Genomic DNA, 23,008 nt, shown 5'->3' on the forward strand with positions numbered 1-23,008 from the left:
CGGGCAACGATTGTGATCGAACGCGTTCACCGTATGCGCGCTCTTTCACCTGTTTTCGTCGCGGGAGAGACCAAACCGAGAGTTCGCGTCGGCGTGCACCAGCGTCGTCTAATCGGAATTAGACACAGATTTCACGAAGCAGCGGACTAGAAATGTTGTTACACAATTGCACACTTCTTTTCTTGCTCCCGTTTTCCGTCTCGTCTCGTTTCGTTTCGTTTCGTTTCGTTCCGTTTCGTGCGTTCCACTGTTCGAGTTCCCGACAATCACCGTGTTCCTTCCGCGGGAATGGTGCCCGCGATCGACTCTCGCTTAGGAGACACGTCCAAGAGAAACAGCTCGAAGGTGGGACCAAATCCGAAAGCCACCGAGAGAAAGACAGAGAGAGAGAGGCAGAGATATTCGGCTATGCCCAGCCTACGAGACAGGATCGGATTTTAGCGCGCTCCGCACGCGCTCCCGCGAGCCCAACTCGGCGGTTTCAACTTTTACTTTCAGCTCTTACACAACGCAGCCCGCTCTTGCTTGGTACGTAAGCGGCAACCAAGCACCGAGTCTCGCTCTTTGCTCTTCCGAAGCTTCTTCTTCTTCTTCTTCTTCTTCTTCCTTTCCTCCTTTCCACCTTCTTCTTTCTCCTTTCTCCACCTTTCCCTTCCTTTCTCTTCCTTTCGCTCCGATCCTTTCACGATTTCACAATTTCCCCAGCTGTCTCGGCTATCTCCCTCTTTATTTCTTCCTTTCTTTCCCCCTTTCTCTCTATTTCTCTCTTTCTCTCTTTCTCTCTCTGTCTCTCCCTCTCTCTCTCGCTTTCCCTGTGTCACAGTTCCAATTCTTGCGATTTTAAATATCGTCGTATCGATGCCGACGATGCACAACCGCGATCCGCTTAAACCGTTGACATTCTTCTGAAATCCCCGAAAAGCTCGTTTAATATACGACACCGGACTTGCCTAAAGAGCACGTGCGTCGACGAAAGCACGTGCGGATGAGCACGTGTCCGGTGTTTTCGTTCGGCAGGAACGCGCACTCGGATCGCACTGATAACGACGTGTTGTGCCACTCGTTTTCAGATACCACGATATAATAAAAAGCCGGAGAAAATTCACGGTGCGGACGATGTCCGATCGTGTCGGCACAGTCCCATGGAAATCCGGTAGATAGGAGCAACCAGAGGCCACGTGGCCTCCCGACGAAGACTCGCGGCGAACGACGGCAACGATCACGACCACGACCACGACCACGACAACGACTACGACGACCACGACAACAATGACAACGACGATGATCGTGAGCACGATCACCGATAGAAACGAAACGTTAACAATGTCGTCGTTGACTTTCACGAAATTTGTCTCACTACACACGCGTTGCACACACGCACGTCATACACAGAAACGACACGTTCGATCGACACGATGTATGTTTTTCGCGCGTGATCTCTCTCTCTTTCTCACTTCGCCGGAGAACTTCTTCAGGGAGAGAGGGTCTCTTCCGGTCTCCGCGGTGTGTCTCACTGCTCCTCGCTCCGTCGTAACTTTTGCGCAAACCCGAGACCCTCTCTTACTCTCTGTGCTGTTCACGCTCTCTCACTCTTTCCTTCTTTCTCTTTTCCTCTTTCTCCCCCCTCTCGCTCTCTTTTCCCTCCCTCTCTCTCTCTTGTCCCTCTCTCTCTCTCTCTCTCTTACTCTCTCCCTTTCTCTCTGTCTCTCTGACTATCCGTCTATCTCTATCTCTACCTCTATCTCCGTTCTGCGTACGATACTTCGCTTTTTCTCTCTCTTTCTCTTTCTCTGGCTGGTCCTAGGTAAACGCGAAGAGAGGTAGACTGGGCAGTCGACGAGTGACTACGGTGGTGGTGGTGGTAGTGATGGTGGTGGTGGTGATGGTAGTGGTGGTAGTGGTGGTAGTGGTGGTGGTTACGATGGTGGTGGTTGATGCGATCCGATAGTAGTGGTGGTACACGAATTCCGCTTGAAACGAGTGCGTATATACCGTCCACTGATCGGAGCGTGGCAGGACGGTGACAGTGACGACGATGGTAACTGTGGTAGTAGTGACTCTGCGGTGGTGGTGGTGGTGGTGGTGGTAGAGAAGAGGCCAGGTGGGCCCCGTGGCTTACAGACGAGCCCAGAAAGGGTTGAGGGTCCGAAAAGCACGGTTCTCTCTCTCTCGAGAACTCCCGGCGGAATACTCACGCTAGAGAGGAGGCCTCGCGAGCCTCGTGAGTTCGTTCGTAAAGGGACCGTAGTATTGGTTCCTCGTCGAGTGGCACCTCTTCTCTTCTCTCTTCCTCTCTTACTCGCTCTCCCTCTATCTATCTTTTTCCTACGCTTACTCTTTCCTCCCACCATTGCCCCACCACCTACCACCACCTTCCTCCACTCTCCCTTTCCCCACTGGTGCTCTCACTATTACATTACAAATAGCTCTCTTGCCTAGGCCGCGTTTGTGAGGTGTTGCTCCTTCCGTGCACATTTATGTTACTCAACATTGTGTGCAAGTACGCGCGCCACGATTCACGTGTGGAACCTGTATGTTTGTGTTCCTCGATGCACATGCACGAACTGTCGTACGATAAGAGTACAGACTTCGTCTGTCTTCGTTTCTTCCGTCTTCTTCTCTTCCTCTCTCTCTCTCTCCCTGCCGCCCTCCCCGCCCGCTCCCCCTCTCGCCGCCCACCCTGTCTCACTCCCTTCTACGTTCTCCTTTTCTCTTTCTCTGTTTTTCATCTTTTCTTTCTCGTTTCTCCGTCTAGACGCGCGCATATGTCCATATCGTTCGGTAGTGTGCACACGTACGAACGCACACGCGAAAATCGCAACCACTCTATACTCTTTATTCTCGTCCTCGTCGCTCGGATGCGGCCGAATAGCGAGTTTCTTTGTCACGATAATGGTGTAATACAAGGCTCCGCTCGTGCTCGTGCACGTAATACGTAAGAATGGAGCGAGAGAGCTTCGCAGACCCTTGCGCGCCTCTCCTTTTCTTTCCTTCCTTCGTTCTTTCGTTCTTTCTTTTACCCTTTCTTTTTTTTCTTTCTTTCATTTCGTTTCATTTCCTTCCTCCTCTTCCCTACGACCCGAGCTCTCTCACCCCGTCTTTTGCGACCCAACGTTTCCGTTCTTTCTGTGCGTCCTCCCGTGAGCCTTTTCCTCCTGTGTCCACCATGTCTATCTCTGTAATCTCTGTCCCGTTCCCTCTATTATTCTGTCTTTCTTTATCACCGGCTGAAACTTTATCTTTTGCTTTTCACTGCCCTCCCTCGATCCGTCCCACTCCCACTCTTTGTCTTTCCCGCTTCTTTTCTCACTCCGCCTCGATCCTCTGGTCTATGCGAACGAGCAAACGCGCTTGCGCGTCTCTTCAGTCTCTCGCGAACCGAGCAGATAGAACGTTATGTTTTCACCGCCTCCCTTCTTCCTTCCCCTTCCTCCTTCCTGTAAATCCCTCTCTAGGCTCCAGATCGCTCTCTCGTTTCTTTCGCCGACCTTCCAACACGTACCTATTCTCCTTTCGTTCACCTATCACTCCCACGTGCTTTCTTCCCATTTAAGAACGTATGGCCCGCGACCGGCCGTTTCATCCAATCGGTTCGAGCGCGCGACCGTCGCGCGTACTCTTTTTCATCCGAAGAATTATGTCGTTGCTCTAGTTATGCATCGGAAACGCTTTCAGCCGTGATCGATAGTGAAATGCTTGAATGACTCGCTGGTAAACACCTACTGCTTCGAGCTTCCTCCGCGTTTACTTTGATTACGAGTTTAGCTCGTGACACGAGCATCTTTAACCGCTCTTATCGTCGGATTAACCGGTTCCGCTTATTTGTCCGTTTGTACACGGTCCGTTCCATGCTTCGATCGTTTACAAAAGACTCGCTTGCTTACTTATGCTGCAATTCGAATTTTTTAGAATGGTCCGATGGTCCATTCGCAGCTTTGCGCGGTAGTTGCTTCGAATCGATAATTACGCGACACGAAGCATCGTAAAAGTTGCAAGGAAACTCTCGTTATTGCGAACCGGGTCTACGAAAAACGAGCGGAAGCTTTTCAGCGACGTTTTTTCATTCATTGTTGCGATTCGTGTCAGCCGTCTGTACGCCGCGCGTTCGTTTCATTAACGAAAGCTTTAGCTCGTGAACGTTTTACTTTTCATTCGGACTATTTATAAACATTCTTCGAAAGAATTTCATGGCCGACTGGTGTGGCTTGAATTCGAGTCGGTGCACCAGGTATGCGATTGTTTCGTCGTTCCTCTTTCTCTAGCCAGATAGCAGGGGACAGGCGTACCCGCAGCTAATGCCATTCGTAGATTCGGTCAACGATGTGCACGCGTCCGGAGATTACGGCAGCGCAGCGGCTGGCTATACTTAGAGCGGTAGACGAATTTCGCTCGGGGGACGCTCCGAAAGGAGGTCGAGAAACAGCTGATGCGATATGTGTTGCGTTCAGCTCCTCGCCGCGATAAACTCTTCCTATGCTCTTTCTCGCCACGAAACATAGTCCGACCGTATTAACACGTTGACTGTCGGACGAATTTTGCATGTTTTACGTATAACGTGCGAACGTTGTCGCTTATTTTATTAGCATCGTACGTAAGATTTTGTAAGATGCGTATATAGTATGCCCGATTTAAACATATATACGCGCTATATTCTTAAGTATCGTAAATGCAAGAGAATATTTTATACGAAAGTCGGTGTTTCTTTCATGGAAGAAACTCAACGCTATTACTACCGACTAATACGTAGCTACTTGCTATATTACGTGTATGTAATATACAATCGGTTAAAATTAAAACGATGCGAAACTATCCAAGTATATGTGATTATGTTCCTATCTCGATAACGGTAAACGCTAATATTAATAAAAATACTTGCATGCTTTCTAACCGGGGATAAAAAGATCTGGTACCGGTCATTTTGATTTGGTAGCTTTGTTGTTCGTATAACATTTTGATTTTTATTTTCATTGTTATTACATTATATACATGTTGTTTTAATAACGACGTAATTTTTTTAAACGGAGCTGTTGTTACTGTCGTCACTTTATTATACATTTCATGAGATGAATTCAACGATATACATCACGAGTACATTTCAACGTTAATTTGTGAAAAATTACTAGCAAATACGTAAGTAAGTTTGTATCTTTTAGTCGTGCCATCTGTGTCTACGATACGAGAAACAATCGAGTCGAATGCTTTTGTTTAAAGGAGTGATTACATTAGCGTGTTCCTACATATATGTAATGCCGCGTGTACCCTCGATCCAGGGGTATACAGACTACAACAACCAACATTGTTACAGCATTTTCTAGAGCATTTAGTACTTGGCGTCAGCGTAATTACGAATATTGAAAACTGTACGAATAGACTGCTTATTTAATTTAAATCATCGATGACCTCCATGCTGCCCCTGGTAGATCTATCGTTAATCACGAGTAAGTCGTATGACATACGTGTTAATTCGATTTCTTCGATCGAATAAAGTACTTGCGGCTATAACAAAAAGCAAAGATCGAGGGAGCCTTGAAATAAAATAATCGGAGCCGGAATAACGTGAAAATGTCAGTACGTTGCTTTGTTCGAGTTGTACGAACTGTCGTCGGCCTCGTTCGATTTATTTCGTGATTTAATAGTAGGCGCTGGAAGACGTTGAACAGGCCCGTTACTGTGTTCCACCTGCGTTAAAAATGTCATCCTCTCGCTTAATAATTTAGTCGCTAATCGATGAGAAATCGATGACCTTTTGGACAAATATGAGCGTGGTAACTCGGTAACGCCGTCTTAATCAATTGAATCCAACGTTCAATCGTTTCGACAGTCGATAAAAAGAAATCCGAGCGGTAGCGATGCGTTTCCCGGAGGTGTATCAACGTTAAATGTCAGGTTAATCATCGTTCACGCGATCCATTATTTGACGTTGATTATCGAAAAATTGACGACGATTTTTCGAACGAACGAACGTAAAAACGTAAAAGGCAAACTCTTTCTCCGTTCTTTTTCCTATCTTTCTTTCTCTTCCAAGAAGCCGTCGTACGTTACGTTAAATATTTACCCGTGCTATCTACGTCGGCGTAATTGCGAGAAATTAATTAATTCGCGCGCAGTCTCGTGGACTCGGCCCGTTACCGCCTGGCGTCGAGTTATCGAGCTCGATACTATTTATTTATTTATGGTGCGGTCTAAATTAAAAGCGCGTCGAGAAGGCCAAACGCCTTGCGTAATCGTTACAGGGAACACTCGGCTGTTTATCATTACGTGCGAAAGATAGAAGGAAGTGGAGGGGAAAAAGGAAGTGAGAGAGAAAGAAGAACGAAGAAAAGAGAGAAAAGTTGCAAGGTCCTGTTCGACCTCGGCACGCATGCAATTAAACGCTCTGCTATTTTTTTCGCAATTTCTTCTTTGTTTTCCACTGTACCATCGAGATCTGCGTTTTGCTATTATTCGTTTCCTTCGGTTTTTGCTTAATTTGCATTCGTCTTGCTCGTTATTTATCACAGCGTAGTATTCTTCGTTTCATCGTATAGCCAATGGAGGAAAAGCCGACAGATGCCGCGCAAATTGCTTGGTGAACTTCTATCTTGCCGTTGCTTTCTACATTGAATTCGTCTAGTTGAAAGTCGTGACAGAGACTCGTAACTATAAACTACTAACGTCGACCATGTACATAGGTGGTGAGCAAACATTTCTCTCGCTATCTGCACAATCTTATCACCTTAGAAATTCTTTTCCTCGCCTGACTCATGCGACGGTATATGTATAATTAGGACAGCCTACTCCAGTCGTCGCGTCGTTGTCGACCGGTAAAACGAATTCAACTCTTTACCACGGTTGAATCGAAAGGTCTTTGGTGCGATATCGTTTCCCCGCAGCCACCATTTCCATGCTTACAATTTCTAACTGTTGCGTCCGCGATTTGATATTTCACGCAATACATAATCTTCTATGAACGTTGCTCAACGCAGTCTGTCGCTCGACGTAATTCTTTACGAACGTGTATACGTTATATATAGTTATATACATAGTTGGAACGGCACGCGCGAAAGTATCAGTCTCCTTCTGTCACAGGCAACGTAAAAGAACAGAAATTCCGTTGACACGGCACTATGCACAGAAATTATGGAACAACACCCTTGGACCGCTTGGTCTCTTTCGTGAGACGGTCTCACCCTACTCCTAACTCCTTCGCTCCGTCTTTTTCTCCGTCCATTTCTCTCTCCTTCTCTCTCCCACTGTCGGACTCTCCTTTCTAACTCTCCTTACTGCTACCTCGTCCCATGAGATGGTCGCCGACCGTCGTACTTGCACCTTTCTCACAACACGACGCGACGCAGCTCTAGCTATTCCTTCTTTCCTTGTCCCTTTCACTCGAATCGAACCAGAAGGGGAAAGAAGTTTCAGCGAAACGAGAAAGAAAGAGAGAAGAAAACCGTGAAAAGGGAAGGGAGAAGCGGGGACGAAGGTGCAACGGAACGGGATGAAAAGGGGGACGAGAGAAGAAAGAGGGAGAAAGAGAGAAGGAGAGTGTCGAAAGAGAGAACGAGTGAGAATGTCGAAGAGTGAGAGGGGGGGGGAGAGAGAGAGAGATAGGGAAGGAGAATGCAGAATGAGAAATAGAAAGACGGAGATCCAGTTTGACCGTATAGGTTAGATCCTCGTTGGTCTCGTATATTTCGAGGTGACTCGTTTTATTGCGAATCCGGTTTGCTTCCCGTGACGGAGGGTGAAGCAAGAAAGCGCGCGAGGACGCAGGAAGAGAAAGAGAGAGAGGGTGAACGCGCGAGAGGGCTGCGATGGACGGCGAAGGAAGTGGAGGAGGAGGAGTCGTAGGAAAAGGAAAGGAAAGGGAGGGATCTTTCTTTGGTCGTTCCAACGATACGGGCCCTCCCTTTCTCCTCTCATTCTCTTCTAGTCGATGCTGCACGCTTCGTTGCTGAATCGTTGCCTGTCGAGCTTCCATCGTTGCTGCCTCGGAAGAGACGGCGAACGCGCGTCGGTGATGCTTGCTCTTGTTGCTACCGCTAGTTGCTACCGACCGGTAGTTCGAACACCGATGCACATTACGCGACGCTGGTGTAGGTGATAGAGGTGACGAAGCCAGGAGGTGGTGGCCAGTTTCAAGGTTGCCTCCTCGATCGTTACAACTTGCGCACACAGTTAACAACTAGTCGTACTCATCTTGGACGATTTCTTGGGCACGATTTTCTACCGGTATGTCGATACTCATGCTCGATCGCGAATATACAAGTATGCGCTCAACGTCATCGATAAATTCTCTTGCTTTAATTGCATAATGATTCGCCGCAGATACGAGAGATTTAAAAGAGGTATTACAGAATCGATCGATCGTCGTCGACGTTATTTCGACCCGTCCTTCGGAATCGATAAAAATAATCAATTTGTTTGTTTGCTTAATTGCATATCTGGTATCGTTACTCGTTGCGCTTACTCGTTGTACGTTATTTTCGCAAACGTCACACACGAGCTTCGTTTGGTAGATAAGCGTTTGGTCGACGAAAGCCTCGTTAGTAAATGTTCGTAATTCGAAGATAATAATAGGTGGGCTTTCTGGCAATATATTTGAAATACTAAATACCTATCTGCAATTCTTTCGGTACGTCTAAAGTTCACGAGTAAAACCGATCATAGTTTTATTTATAAAGTAGATCGTTACAAAGCTGCAAATTTTTCCAAAAATTTGTAAAAAATCTTGTTATCGGTCTAAACATCGTTCAAGATTGCATAACACACACTTCTACGTACGTATGTTACATACGTATGTAACGCACTTAGAATAAAGATAAATGGATGTCGTAACTACAAAATGGATACTTATTAATGGTATAAGAAAAATGAACCTTTTAAACATGTTATTATAGATCTAATGTAACGAAGATTATGTTTAAAATTAGCAAGTACCCGATAATTTGGGGGCGGGAATATCCAGTGTCCTTTGCAGGAAATGCTTCGAATTAATTGTCCGTTGGTTTCGTAACCTAGCGATTCGATGATTTGGAAAATGAGAAAAACAAGCTCTTCTTCGAGTCTCGCGAAACGGCCGCGCCCCATTAGGATTCGAGGAAAAAACCTTTCCATCCTACTTCGATCGTCTGAGCGAACTTACGTCATTTATGGCGCTTTGTCTTCCTGCTCGAGGTATCTCTGTCTCGGTCTCTCGTAATTGATTACAAAGTTTAGCATAATACTTCTACCTGGGAAATTTAATTATACATTCGCATATGGACGGCATGAAAATTACGCTCGCTTAATAGAATCCGCGGTCCAGGAACTGGCGTGCAGCAACGAGAAGACTGGAACGAAACGAGAGAGATTCTTCTAATTGTCGCGCAATGCCACGATAAGTATCGCAGTAGCTAATGAAAAAATGCTTATGCTTCTCCGTGGAAAGATACGGCTCGGTCTAAAATCAGAACAAGGTTGTGTAAGCGTATGCAGAGAGTGCTAACATTGATAGGTATTTTTGCATTATCGTGGACGCGTCGTTTGATAAAATTTTAAGGAGATCCATAGTGTCACTCTAGGTCGTTGTTTTACGAACTTTCGACGCAGATGAATCGATCTTCGTTGTTTTCTACCTACGAGTACTTTCCATCTACTATAATAATACTCTGTATCTACTACTGGTATTAAAATTCTCATGGAATTTCGAGTACAACGATAACCCCGTCGCTTACGATATCGTGCGAGAGACGTGGTACGTCGATGTTATTGATTTATTATTTACTTCGAGATAATACATTTTTCTTGTTCGACGATCAATTTGTAGCAATTATTTATCAAACATTTTGCAAAATAAAATTAGTTGCACCTTACACGTGCATTTACATATCAAAAGACATGCGCGATTTGTTCGATGCAATGCCTGAGCGAATTGGAACGTAAGAACGCACGCATGAAATTGCTTCTTTCTAGATAAAGTGGAATGCCTGTTTTCTCAAACGTTCTAATAATAGCTAGCAGACAGGTGGGTACATCTATTTATGCACTTGGTTTTCGTTGTTTGCGAAATTACGTATCGTTTCTGTCATGCTAAATGCTCTTTTTTCCACAACGACAACAAGACATTGTTTCATTCTTCGCTCGCGGTAAAAAATAACCAAATAGCTGAACATTTTACCATCCAGCCGACTAAATTATTATTCATAAATTCGTTTCGAGTCGTAAAACGATTCTTAGTATACCGGTATTGTACTTGCATCTGTTACGTCATATTTCTATCCATTCAACCTGTTCCATGCATTTACATTTCGCACAAAGCGCACGAGTAAAATTGATCCATTCGCACGCGTATGCCCGCACATTCCCATGTGTTCCGTCATTTTTCGATTCGGACCCTTTACCGGACCCTTCATTCGCATCACTGGCGGAGTATCTACGTATTCGCGACTACGCTAATGGATTACGCTTAAAATCGATCCGCTTTGTCGTTGATCGTGTCTTGCGTGACATCCGTTACTCTCCGAGCATCTCAACTATCGTCGGTAGCAGAAGAAAACTCGGCTGTGCTATCATCGCGGGCAACGAAGTAATAGAGTGTAGCAATAGAGTAGGCTGATGTCATGCGGTAACCTTCTACTTTGCACGTACAGTTGTACACAGAAATGCGCGTCTGTTGCATCGTTGCCCGATACGTTTCGTCGTATAATTTTCTAAATTAGCGTCTCAAGTGGCCGGACGGAGAAACACGAAAAGCGGTTTCATAAAAGCTCCTAGCGAAGGAAGGAAGCCGAAGGAACGTCCGATACGATCGTTTCTTACGCAATTGGGAATTTCACGATGTCCTCGTGGTCGTTATCGTATCGGTGATTTTTGCAGGCATGGCGGCGATTCCGCGGAACTGTACGTCGAGACGCAGGCCGTACAATCGCGTATGAAAAGAACCGAGGTATACACACGGCGGTTCGTGACGAATCTTTCAACGTCGAGTTAGAGTTAACGACGGCTGATAACAGTCCTTTTTCCATGGACGTGCTCGGATAATAGCAGGAAGCCGTCGACTTTCCAAAGCGGAAAACGCAGATCCGCGTGAGCGCGCGTTTACGTCCACGCGCGTACGCATCGAGTCCTCTGTTTCGCTCGGAGCAAAGGAAAAAAATAAACGTATTCCTGAATAGAACGGTAGCTTCGGGAAACAATAGTTGACTGGTTGCGAGAGAAAACGAGGAAAAAAATCGACGCGAACAGCAAAGATGATGCAATCTCGGTATCGAGTGCGAACTGTGTACAACGAGACTTGAAACGAGTCTTTCGTGAAAAATAGCGAACCTGATTGCAGATAAATGTTACTTCGCGGAATTTTCATCCTGATAGTCATCTTGTTAATGTATGATTTGTTACGCGATTGTACGTGAATCTAGAACTGACACCGGCAAATTATGTGCGAATGATACACGGACCGTCTACGCGTATACAATCAGATTACTAGATTAACGTGAAATCTCTGGGTGTACAAAAAGTACCTTACATTCACCTCGTCGTTTGAATCAACGATCTGGCAAAAGTCGTGTAAACGACTTACGAGACAGGCTATCTGGCTTAAAAGAAGATAAATGTACTTTCTTATTTGAAATTTCTAATGTAACTAGATGCGTGCGAGGGCTTTGGCTGCACTGTCGTCGTTGCGCGAATCTAGCTTTATTCGTTGCTTCCTAGACTTTAGAACGGAAAAGTTCCGACCGACGATCAACAAAGACGGGCAGAATAACATCACGTAGAACAAAAAGTTTTCCAAGCTACTCGCCAGGAACGTTGAACATATCGGTCATGGTGTTTTCACGTCTATCCGGAATATTGTCGATTACACCGAGATAAAAAGGTGTTTGCTCAGCATTTAAAAGTGTTGTAACACGATCGACACGTGGAAAGCGTTAGCAGGCAGTGTAGTAGCGCGTCTAACGGTTGAGCGAGATTTTGTAGAATTTCTTCTGGCTTGGATTCAGTGGAATGGCGCCTCGCGTTAATTGGTAATTGTTCCGACCGAGGGTCGACCGCGATACGATAAACGAATAACAACGATAAACGTATCGGCCGATCTTTCGTTACCTTGACTGACACATCGTTAAATCCCACACGCACTTTTTTTTTGCCTTTTTTCTAGACGATCCTGATCTCTCATCTAGTCGTCGAGCACGCCAGACGCGGCATTGCAGTGGCATTACAGATCATTATGTAATGTCATAACGTTATGTGAACGTTTTACATTCGATGCCTTGCACCACTGCGGTCTCAAGGTCTTTACATTGTTGTTTGTACAACGAGTTAACACGTCGATGCGATCCAGGGACGTATTTGCCGGAGAAAATTGTACCTCTTCTCCCGTCGATGCTTGTCAAAATTCATCGCGATAGATTCGTTCTCGTACCGTGAATCTTTACATCGGTTAAATTATCTTAGCACGTTATACGATTGAAGTTGACAAAATTCAAACTATTATTCCATATCGCGTTATCTTTCATTAGTGTGGAAGATCGTTTCACTAAATATCGTGGATTATTAATTTAATGAATAATCGACTGTTCGAAATACTTTGATTACCCCTGTCAGGTATACGCCAGATTTTCGGGTACTTTTAAACTCGATACGCGTAATAGTAATAATAATCGTGTTCTATTATTGGCAGTGATAAAAAGATTGTTATATAGTTGGCTTAATAAATTCGTAAAATGTTTCTACAGGTGTTCAAGTACAAGCACCTTCGTGAGACGCTATATCCATAGTGGAAAAATAAAATCTAATTATTGCTAGGAAATGTTTATCGGTACGATTTAGGGCAGTTATCGTTATCACCGAGCACAGCAAAAACAACTCTCGGAGAGTCTTAACACTTCTGTAAAGACGCAACCTTGAAAGGAAATTTCTCGAAGCGATTTTGCTCGACCTTAAACTCTTCCCTTCGCCCGAATTCGTCGCAACCAGTTCGCAAGCACATAAACGCGTCAATGAAGTACGAAAGGCAAGAAACACTCTGTCAAGCAATAATTCCGCCGAGGTTAAAACTCTCCGTCTTCGGTAAACGGGAAACGTCGTAAACGTTAATTATACAAGCAGGTATAAATAAGGGTTAACGACGGATCGACCGTTTCTGGAATAAGCTCGTTTCGTCGCTACGCTCTGGATATAACCCGTTCACAAAAGAGAATTTTCTCAGCACCGAATGCCACTCTCGAAAGTGCTCTTCCTTATTGTCATTTGCAGCTCCGTAAATTATTTTCGAATGTTTTGCTAACCTCTGCCACGCCGTCAGATCTTTTAAACACCAAAACGTCAAGAGAGCTTCAATCGCATTCGACTCTTGTACCTTGATTTGCCAGCAAAATATATCATCGTTAGATCTTCAATTTGCATTGTCGGCTCTGAATAACGAATTACAAATATAAATGATATAAGAACGATCTACGTGCATATGGGCCATACATCGACCGTTTCTTATTCGATAATTTATTCTTTACAATTAAGACGCACGGAAGCAGGGTAAAATCTCAAAGTTTAATCGATTAATTATTTATTTATTTATTCGTGGGCGAAGACCCCTTGATATCAGGTTTGTGACAAAGTAAAAAAAGGATTAGCAGCAAATAACAATAAATCAACAGTAATTGCACGATTGCGTAAATGAGTTATAATAAAGATTCCGAAGGTAGATAAGCATCTACGAAACAAAATCAATTTTTTATTAAATCGGTTACAGATAATGGACCCTTTCTGCTTTTCGCTGTGAAGTAACGTAGAAAAGGTCGTTGTTTTCGAGAGCTTCTCTCTTGCAGAAAAGGAATATTATATAATTGTGTAATACAGTTTATTCAAATAAACTAGATTCTTTAAATATATATATACATATATATATATATATGTAATGTATGTAATCGCTTCCTCATCGGTGCACCATTTTTTTCCTTCCAACAAAGATAAATATCTAGATTTATGATTCAAGTTGATAATTATTTCCGAGAAACAATTCCATATGATACGAAAATGATCACAGCGAGCTGAATCAGAACAAGAGAACCGATTCGACGTTTAGTTGCACAACACCGTGTATCTAATCGATGTCAAAAGCAATAATTTTATAGAATTTGCTAAATATCACGTTATCTTATTACAGATAGCTAGATCATTACACGATTACGTAAAGTTTCATCGCGTCTGGCATTTTCTCCCCGTGCTTGTCGAAGAAACAAAGATATTCGATACGTTTCGACGATAACGAAAGAATTATGTCCATTTTTCTGTATATCGTAAATACCAAAGGCTGATCGCGCCACAGTATCGACGTTACTTGGTCGGTATTTTAATAAACTGATTCGCAAAGACGAACGTTGAGCGGAATCGAGCTGAATCTTGCGTCGAGCGTATCTCGACTCTTTTCGAAGCGTATTGCTCGCATTGCCTAACGATCTTGAGGAAAGGGAGCAAAGAAGGGAGCGAAGAAGGAAACGAGAGCCTCGTTTCAGGATGCTTTCATTCACGCGGTCGCAGCCTTTACAATCCTTCGTTTCCGTGCGTGGGAAGGGTTCCATCGTGCATGCAGCTGGGTGAGGGTAGAAACTAAAGAGCGCCGACGAAGAAAAGGACGTGACATTGAAACACATTGCTGGGATAAGCGCCGAAGAAAGTGGAAATGTAGGAGAAATAGGAGACAAACATTGTCATCGAACAATCATCTTTGTTAATTTTTTGCTATATTTAGCTGTTTTTGGCGAAAGAACGTTAATGTATATTATTCAATTATAATCTTTACGACAAACGATTTCTATTTAATGTTTCAGGTATCGCGAAATATAGGTTTTGAAATTATCGTTTCTTCAGTTTCTTCCCGACCCATGTTCGTACGTCTCCTTTTGTTCTAGTTAATTTACCAACTAACTATTAGTTTTATCTCTGTTAAATCAAGGTTATCTATTTGCGCCTCTGCTTTCTATACATAGTAGCCAGTTCTTATGAATTGTTTTAGTACGTTTTTCGTATCTTGAGAAAACGATAACGCAAGTTATTTATATTTTTATTTTCCAATCTTGTTACGTTTAGTTTGGTCCTCGATTGGTTGAACTTTAGACTTCAAGGTTATATTTTGCAATAAAAATTAAGTAAAAGATTATAAGTTTGTCAGATTTACATAAGATTGTACAAAGAAGCCTGGTCTTACGCCAATATTTTTGTTCGTCAGCTGTCAAGATCGATAAAGAATGAAATCTGTTTCGAATTCTTCTTTCAAGTAGAAAAAAGCGCTTGGGGACAAGTGGTGGGATTGAGATCGTAAAATACGTGCCGGTAAGGAAAGGAGGAAAGAGCAAGAGGCAAGAGGAAGGAAATACGCAGAAGTAAGAATAGGAGAATCGAATATAAAAAAGAGAGAGAGAGAGAGAGAGAGAGAGAGAGAGAGAGAGAGAGAGAGAGAGAGAGAGAGAGAGAGAGAGAGAGAGAGAGAGAGAGAGAGAGAGAGAGAGAGAGAGAGAGAGAGAGAGAGAGAGAGAGAGAGAGAGAGAGAGAGAGAGAGAGAGAGAGAGAGAGAGAGAGAGAGAGAGAGAGAGAGAGAGAGAGAGAGAGAGAGAGAGAGAGAGAGAGAGAGAGAGAGAGAGAGAGAGAGAGAGAGAGAGAGAGAGAGAGAGAGAGAGAGAGAGAGAGAGAGAGAGAGAGAGAGAGAGAGAGAGAGAGAGAGAGAGAGAGAGAGAGAGAGAGAGAGAGAGAGAGAGAGAGAGAGAGAGAGAGAGAGAGAGAGAGAGAGAGAGAGAGAGAGAGAGAGAGAGAGAGAGAGAGAGAGAGAGAGAGAGAGAGAGAGAGAGAGAGAGAGAGAGAAAGGAAAACTGGGGACGGAAACGCAAAGAGAGGCAGGAGGCAGAGGAAAATACGATAGAGGCAAAGTCGCATGCGTACATTCTGATAAGGTCTTATCGTGTGAAAGCACCGTGGCCTACTTATACTTGGTGCGTGGTTGTACGCGTCTCTAACGTTTGCGTGATCGCACACATACGCGTGCATCTCATCGTTGGCTACGCACGCAACGGAGTACACACTGACGCAAGCGTGCTGTCGTGCTATTGCAACCACGCGTAAGAGTTTATGCGAGCTACGAGCACGCGTGAACGAACGTGCCGTTACGAGAAAAGCCTGTCTATACACCGATGAAAATAAAGTTTCCTTTCTATTTTACAACTTATTTTTCCTACGCTTTATTTATAGACTTTGAACTTTCGTTCTTTCTAGCTGTATTCTTCGAATACTCCCAATCGATAATGATCAAAAGTATTTAGCGATAAAAGTGAATTGTGCGTATCGAGGATGTTATGGAGGAGCCACGAAGCGGGAAACGATACGAACATTTAAACGTCGTTGTGGTGTAATCGGGTGGGATTGCGGCATGCATAATGCAAAACGTTCGAGCCCTAAATACAGGGTGTCTCGTAAGTAACATAATCGGTAAGAGGGTGATTCTACCTCGAACAGACAAGTCAAAAGCGTTGAGAATAGTAGCTTCTAATATGAGCCGATAAAAAATTCATGTACCCTTCGTCTACGTGTAGAAATATTGTAAGTACTTGTTCTTTGTCTATACAGATATCGAAGATGCTTTAATATAGAGACTTAAACTTATAGAGATCAGATTTCACTGCAGATGGATGGTGGAGAACGTTCGATCGAGTGGAACATTAAATATCGTCGATTACTCGCAATAATGGAAAAAGCGTGAATACAAAGGAAACGCATTTTCTGATACAACGCGATAAATACAAACATAAGTAGAGACATCAGTCTTGCAATGAGACGCATTAATAACACTCACTGGGCGAATATCTAAAGGCAATTCCGTCAAAAATAAAATTACTTTTCCGATTGTATCGTTATTTGTCGGACACTCTGTATAGTATGTGTCTTGTTCTCGGCGTGGCAGTAGAAAAACTGCAAGAATTACGGAAACGATTAGCAAACGATGCAATTACTTCCTTTCTGACCAATTATCGTCACGAGAGGATAGACAAAAAGATTCTCGTTCGTTAGCTAGACTGAAAGGTTGGTTAGTTGATAATCGATGGACTTGGTCGATAGGCGAAAGCAGCTCCGAAAGGGGAACAATAAAGTGGAGATTCGATAGCTCCTCGTGGCCGAGTCGCAACCGCGTGTATATACACGCGAGCCCGTACGTACATACGGCAAATTGCGAAATTGGGTCGGCCAGAAATTGAAGCTGATCCGCCTGTTCTTCGCGTCGATGAGGGCAACTGCGAAGGCGACACGTAAAATTTTACCGATAACGTGCATACTTTGACGAATCGCTCGCCACTATCTCTCTTCAAACGAGCTAAATCAAAAGTCTTTCGAATCTATCTATCAAACTACCAGATTATCTTATAACAGATATACAATATACATATTTTATATTATCTCGTAAATCAACGCGGCGAAATATCGATTTGCAAACTATAGTTATAAGAAATAATAAAACATCTCGAGAATTTAGTTGATTAGCTCACCAGGAAGCTTCGATTCCTAATGTTATCAAAGAATTATTTCTTATGATTTTCTTTTTTCGCTGTTACGTTATGCTCACTGTAGTAAAAGTTCCTAAAATGATCAAGTTTCATAACGCGCATATGTTACGTTCGATTAAATTGTTTTCAAACAAAAATTTAAAATAATTTGAACTACGATATTACAGATATTAAGAAAAAATGCAAAACCGAGGGCCATAACCTTTCTTCTAACACACGACGATTATGGAATGATCGTAAATTTCATTTTGCGCACTTCAGACGTGTTTTTACGCACGTCACATGCGTTCAAGTTTTTAAGGTTACGCTATTTTCCTCGTAATGTACGAACGTTGTTGACGATTTAGAATTTTTTTAGCAATAGATGGGCGAGACCTAAATGCAAATAACAAGTTCTAAGTATAACAAAACATGACTCAAGGTCTTGATAAGATACTTTCATTAAAATCCATTAATCGTTGAGCATAAACCACTTTGCTATTAAAGTATATTGAGAATATCAATAGGGAGAATTTTATTCTCCTCGTTATATAATGCTTTAAATTGTTGCATTTGATCTCATCGCTGAAAGGGTGATACGACATCGTTAAATAATCGTAGAATAATAATTTGAACGTAAACGTGGAATGTTAGCGAACCTTACAAACAAGAACTGACTGGTTAATCAAATAAATTGGATTTCTAGTACGGTTCTAATTATTATGAATCATTTTTATACATAAATATTCGTGTTGTACAGAAGAAAATTCGTACTTTTAACTCGATGTAAGCATAATACATATTTCTTAATGACGCACTGCGAACATGTGCAATAAAGTTTAGCTATGAGTAAGAGCATCGTGCTAAAATTCGTGAATGCATTTAACGCCTGCCTGCTATTTATGTCCGCGATGCTAATACAGATTATGCAATATCGTCGATGACATTCGTTGGAAACGTAAATGCAATGGAATTTGTGTTTTAATTACCTCAAAATTCGACTGGTGTAAGTCTCCGAATTTACCGATCCATTTTATAAATTTTTCCGGTTGCGTTCGATCGATTATTCAATGATCGAGACCGGACAGTACGTTATCACTGAATAGTATAAAAATTTATAACTGGATTTATACTCGATTGCACCGACTTATTGTTGTGAAACGTTCACTGTCAAACGATGCTCTATCGATTGTCACGCAACGTACATAAAGTATAAACATTCTTCGTTGGCGCAGTACAATTCCGTTTCGAACGAATATTTTCTATTTCGTTCGTTACCTATTGTCAGTTTATATCTGTAGCTCTTTCTCAATGTATAAGTTCGATATATCGAAACACGAATTCGGTATTTCATTTAACCCCGAAAACACCAAATCATACATTCGTTTTTGCAAACACAGAAGGAAAGGCACAGTACATTATTTATTTTCATTTCATTAGCAAATTATAAGCTTATTATGCCTACCCCTCTCTTTCGCAGATCCAACATGTTGAAGCTCTTTCCCATAATTATTTTTACCTATTCCATTTCAAACGGATGATCGTTTATAATATGTAGTAGGTATAATTACGTAAGTGCATATTAAAAATTGGTACTAATAATAGGGAAGATCAATTAATAGCAAGGACGTACTTTTCCAAAAATTGGCCATCTTAAATAGTGCGGATCGCTCGTAAATATCATTATACCGTAAAAATCTCCTTAATCGATGCATTGGAATTATGTAACTGTGAAACGCAATTGGTTCGACGAGTATTGCCACGGCTTTACCGTCTCGATAGACCGCAAGAACGCAAAAACTGTTTGATGGGAGGGTTAAAGCTCATTGTAAGAATCAGCGCGCGACAAAGTTGCAACCTTGGGCAAGTAGATAGGAGAAACATAGATACCAAAGAACCATCTAAGACTGAAATGCCGTAAAATGCAACCTCGGCCAACTTAGGCATGGCCATAAACGACATCGTGGTAGCCATCGATACGCTAAACAGGTGAGAAAAGACGAAGAATGAGCGATAAAATGTAAGAAAGGACGAGAAAATTTTGCCAATTCTATCGTTCGCCGTCTGCACGCTTGAAGAAATTTCACATTGAGTTTATGGCTCTTCGAGTAAAATTATCGCGAAATATTCGATCGAACATGCCTCGTATTTGAAGTTGCTATATCGCTTTCTCATGATCACTCTATAAATAATTTTTAATGCGTTAAATGGATAGAATTTGTAACAATGCTAATCTAATGCAATAACCTTCGTAGATCTCATAGAAATGCATCGTAGTAATACAGCTAAATAGATACGTAATACATATACAGAGATATATACTTTCTAATTATCTTTCTCATTAAGGTAACGTAACTTACGTAATCCTAAGACTTGCTATCAGTAAGAGAAATACGTGTAAAATAATTAAAATGAGAATTTTTCGTTAAAGTAATCTTAGTTCTCGTTATTCCTTGTGCGATCAAACGAAGGTTCAAAGTTGAAGCGTTTGCCAGATGTCTGAGTTTTCAAAAAATATGATATTGCATAGAGGAAAATCCGAAGATAGTTGTAGCAGAAGGTAAAGTCGAAAAAGGCAGTGTCCATTCTTGGAACTAGGAAAAGTGCAAACGAAACTCTTCTTTCGTAGATCTGTCGAAAGAATGAGGAAAAAGGGCCATGGCCATGGGCATTATGAGGCGTTTACGAGGGCATTTACGAGGGCGTTTACTAGGGGCCGGTTGGAAATAATTCGGCCCCTTACCAGTCACAATAGCAAGATTATGAGAGTTTTTGTAGTCTACGATCCTCTCCTTTGCCTTTTCTCTGTCTGTTTTTGTTTTTATTGTTGCCACTGTCAAAGAGGTTTAAGGAAGTTGCCTGAGTTTTTGTCAAGTTACGTCAGATCAGGTCATTTTTTTCTCAGAGAAAACCACCGTGTTATTCAAGACGATTTTCACTCGTTCTCGCTTCTCGAATCTTTTCTTCGCAGAGTTTTTCACCGGATCTTTTTGCCCGGCAACGTTCGGTCGAAGCAAGGAGCTGCGTTTCTCTTATCCTTGAGTCGCAAAGGGGATTAGAAATTGGCCTTCGACGCGCACGTATTAAGCGTTTAAGGGCACCGTCGGCATCGACACGGAAAAAGGGAGAAACGATTTTATTGCGCTATGAGCTCTCGTTCGTGAGAAACCGTGTCAGTGAAATCGGACTTTCGGCAATTTTGCATCGGATTCCTTGAGAAATCTGGAACGCATCAACGTCGCATCTGTTTCGCTAATAGCGCGGTTCTACACGATCTTTCATTTCGTACTACGCGTCTCTAAACGACCCTTTATTTCTTAATGCGCGTGTATCTTTCGAGCTAAGAATAAATGTTTTCCTAATATTGCCGTAACAAGATGTATCGCATTTCGTCTCTACTGTACGCTATTGTGCGTTTCCAAGCAACTTTTTATTTCGAAATACACATATATCTTTAGTACTAAAAGTACAAATTCTCCAAACACTCTCTTAACCAGAGAGTGCTACTTTTGCGCTTTATTTCTATCGCACGTTCGTATCTCGATACACTAATATCGTAAATTTTGCGTACGGTCAGGTTTTGTTAAAATAACCGTCTCGAGAGATGCAAATCTATTTAGGCAGTCTCACCTCGACTAGAGAAATGGGAGCAAGGTCCGGAAAGTTAGGAAGAGGCTGCTAAGGTGCAATAGGTGGCTCGAAGCCAACCGCTTGGTCAAGTGACTAACTTCTAGGAAAATAGATCAACTCGAGAAATAGCACGACGCAACTCTTTTATTAGAATGCACGATCCGTGAATATTTGAACAGGCACATTTTTTACATAAAATCCTTTCCGGAGATTTTGTATCTGCGTGCAGAATCCGTTTCTTGGGAAAGAGCTTTGAGTTTTCCAATAATATTCGTATCTCGTATACGGAATAACAGAAAATGATGCGTCGTGTAAGAGGAATGTGCTTAAAAATAGAAATTAGCCTATTTGAATTTCGCAATCACTTGTTTATATTTCTATAACCAAATATTCTATTAAAGAGGTCAAAATACGTTGTGCAGGCTAAGGATAATAATAAATTCTTTCATATTTGTACTTTGCACTGTATCCGACAAACAGTGTTAATATTCCTAGCGTGAACGTATAAATTATAGAATATGAATATGATCAGAATCTTAATTTAAACGCAAAGCAGAGAGTAATTTATACGTTAAAATATCGATAGATTTTATTCTCATATCAAATAATATAAATATAATATAACATAATCCTAATACACTAATACGGTATAGTAGTAAAAAGGATAATTTATAATTTACAAAAGTACAGAAAATCGATTTCATAACGTATAAACGCGTATTCGATTAAAATTGACTACCGTTTGTCAGATTTTCTTGCGAAACTCATAATTTCTCATTATAAACTCGTTATATGAAATTTTAAATTAAACAATTTTTTATTGTTTGTTTTCTTGCGATCAACGTACAATAAGCAACGATTTCCACAAAGAAATTTTTGTTCGATATAATCGTATCTATGAAGATAAAATGATATGAATTTTAATGAATCTTGGAAGAAGGTTATCTCGTGACAAACGATCCGTAAATTCTTTTAATAACGTTAATCTCCACAAATCAAATTCAAATAAGAGTATAAGCAAACATTGCATTGATAGCGAATATTCATATTTTATTTGCTGCTTTCCATTTCTTTCTTTTTACAGCTTGTCTCCGAACTCTTGAACGAACTCTTAACGAAATTACGCTAATTATATATATATATATATATGTGTGTGTATATCATTAATTACGTTTTATCTTCGGAAGTTCTCGCAATTTGTCAACGGTTTAGCCCGATAATAAGCACTTGTCAACCATGTTTATACCATGAAAAAAGAACATCGCTACCGTTGTTTTTTTGATTTTCTGAAATCACTGCTTCTTGGGAACAGGAAGCGCTTTCCCCTCCACAAAGAATACATTACGTATAACATCCCCCCTTTCTAGACGTTTTCGTTACTCTCGGCGTTTCTCTCGTTACTCCCCTTTCCGACTGCCCTCTACTTTCATTGCCGATGTACCTATACATATTCACCGTGGTCAAACACTGCAGTTATTTCGAAAAATGATCGCGCTCGTTTATTTTGGTCACGCCACTTTTTCCTATTCCGCCTCATTGGGTATTGTAATTTATACAATGCAATAAACATGGATTTGATAGAATAATAACTCGTTCATGGTTTTACGTAGCAAGTTCTACTGCCTGGACCATTAAATCCGAGAAACAGGCGAATTCATGCGTTCAGATTTTTCTTCCACTCGAAAATGCATACATTATGTCGATGGACATTTTTTTAGAAAGTTCTAGTTCTATCGATTTTGCCTGCAAATATTCAGATTGCTACAGAACAAGAAAAATGGATTTTAATTTTTTATCGGATAAGAAATATCGATTTCTATCTTACGTAATCGTTGGTTAAACGATGAGAATATCGATAATCAAAAATATGAAGCTGTACGACACGGTGGAGCAAG

The 23,008-nt window shown here is 41.9% G+C and overlaps 1 long non-coding RNA gene across 1 annotated transcript; it reads left to right on the plus strand.

Moving 5' to 3' along the window:
- Window positions 1–8,981: 8,981 nt before the first annotated feature.
- Window positions 8,982–14,815, plus strand: LOC117151496. The gene is made up of 2 exons (XR_004461484.1): window positions 8,982–9,985; window positions 10,837–14,815. It is a non-coding gene; the product is annotated as an uncharacterized LOC117151496 (long non-coding RNA).
- Window positions 14,816–23,008: the final 8,193 nt, after the last annotated feature.

Source organism: Bombus impatiens, unplaced genomic scaffold (genome assembly GCF_000188095.3).
Source record: "Bombus impatiens unplaced genomic scaffold, BIMP_2.2 scf_0235, whole genome shotgun sequence".
Lineage (NCBI taxonomy): Eukaryota > Metazoa > Arthropoda > Insecta > Hymenoptera > Apidae > Bombus > Bombus impatiens.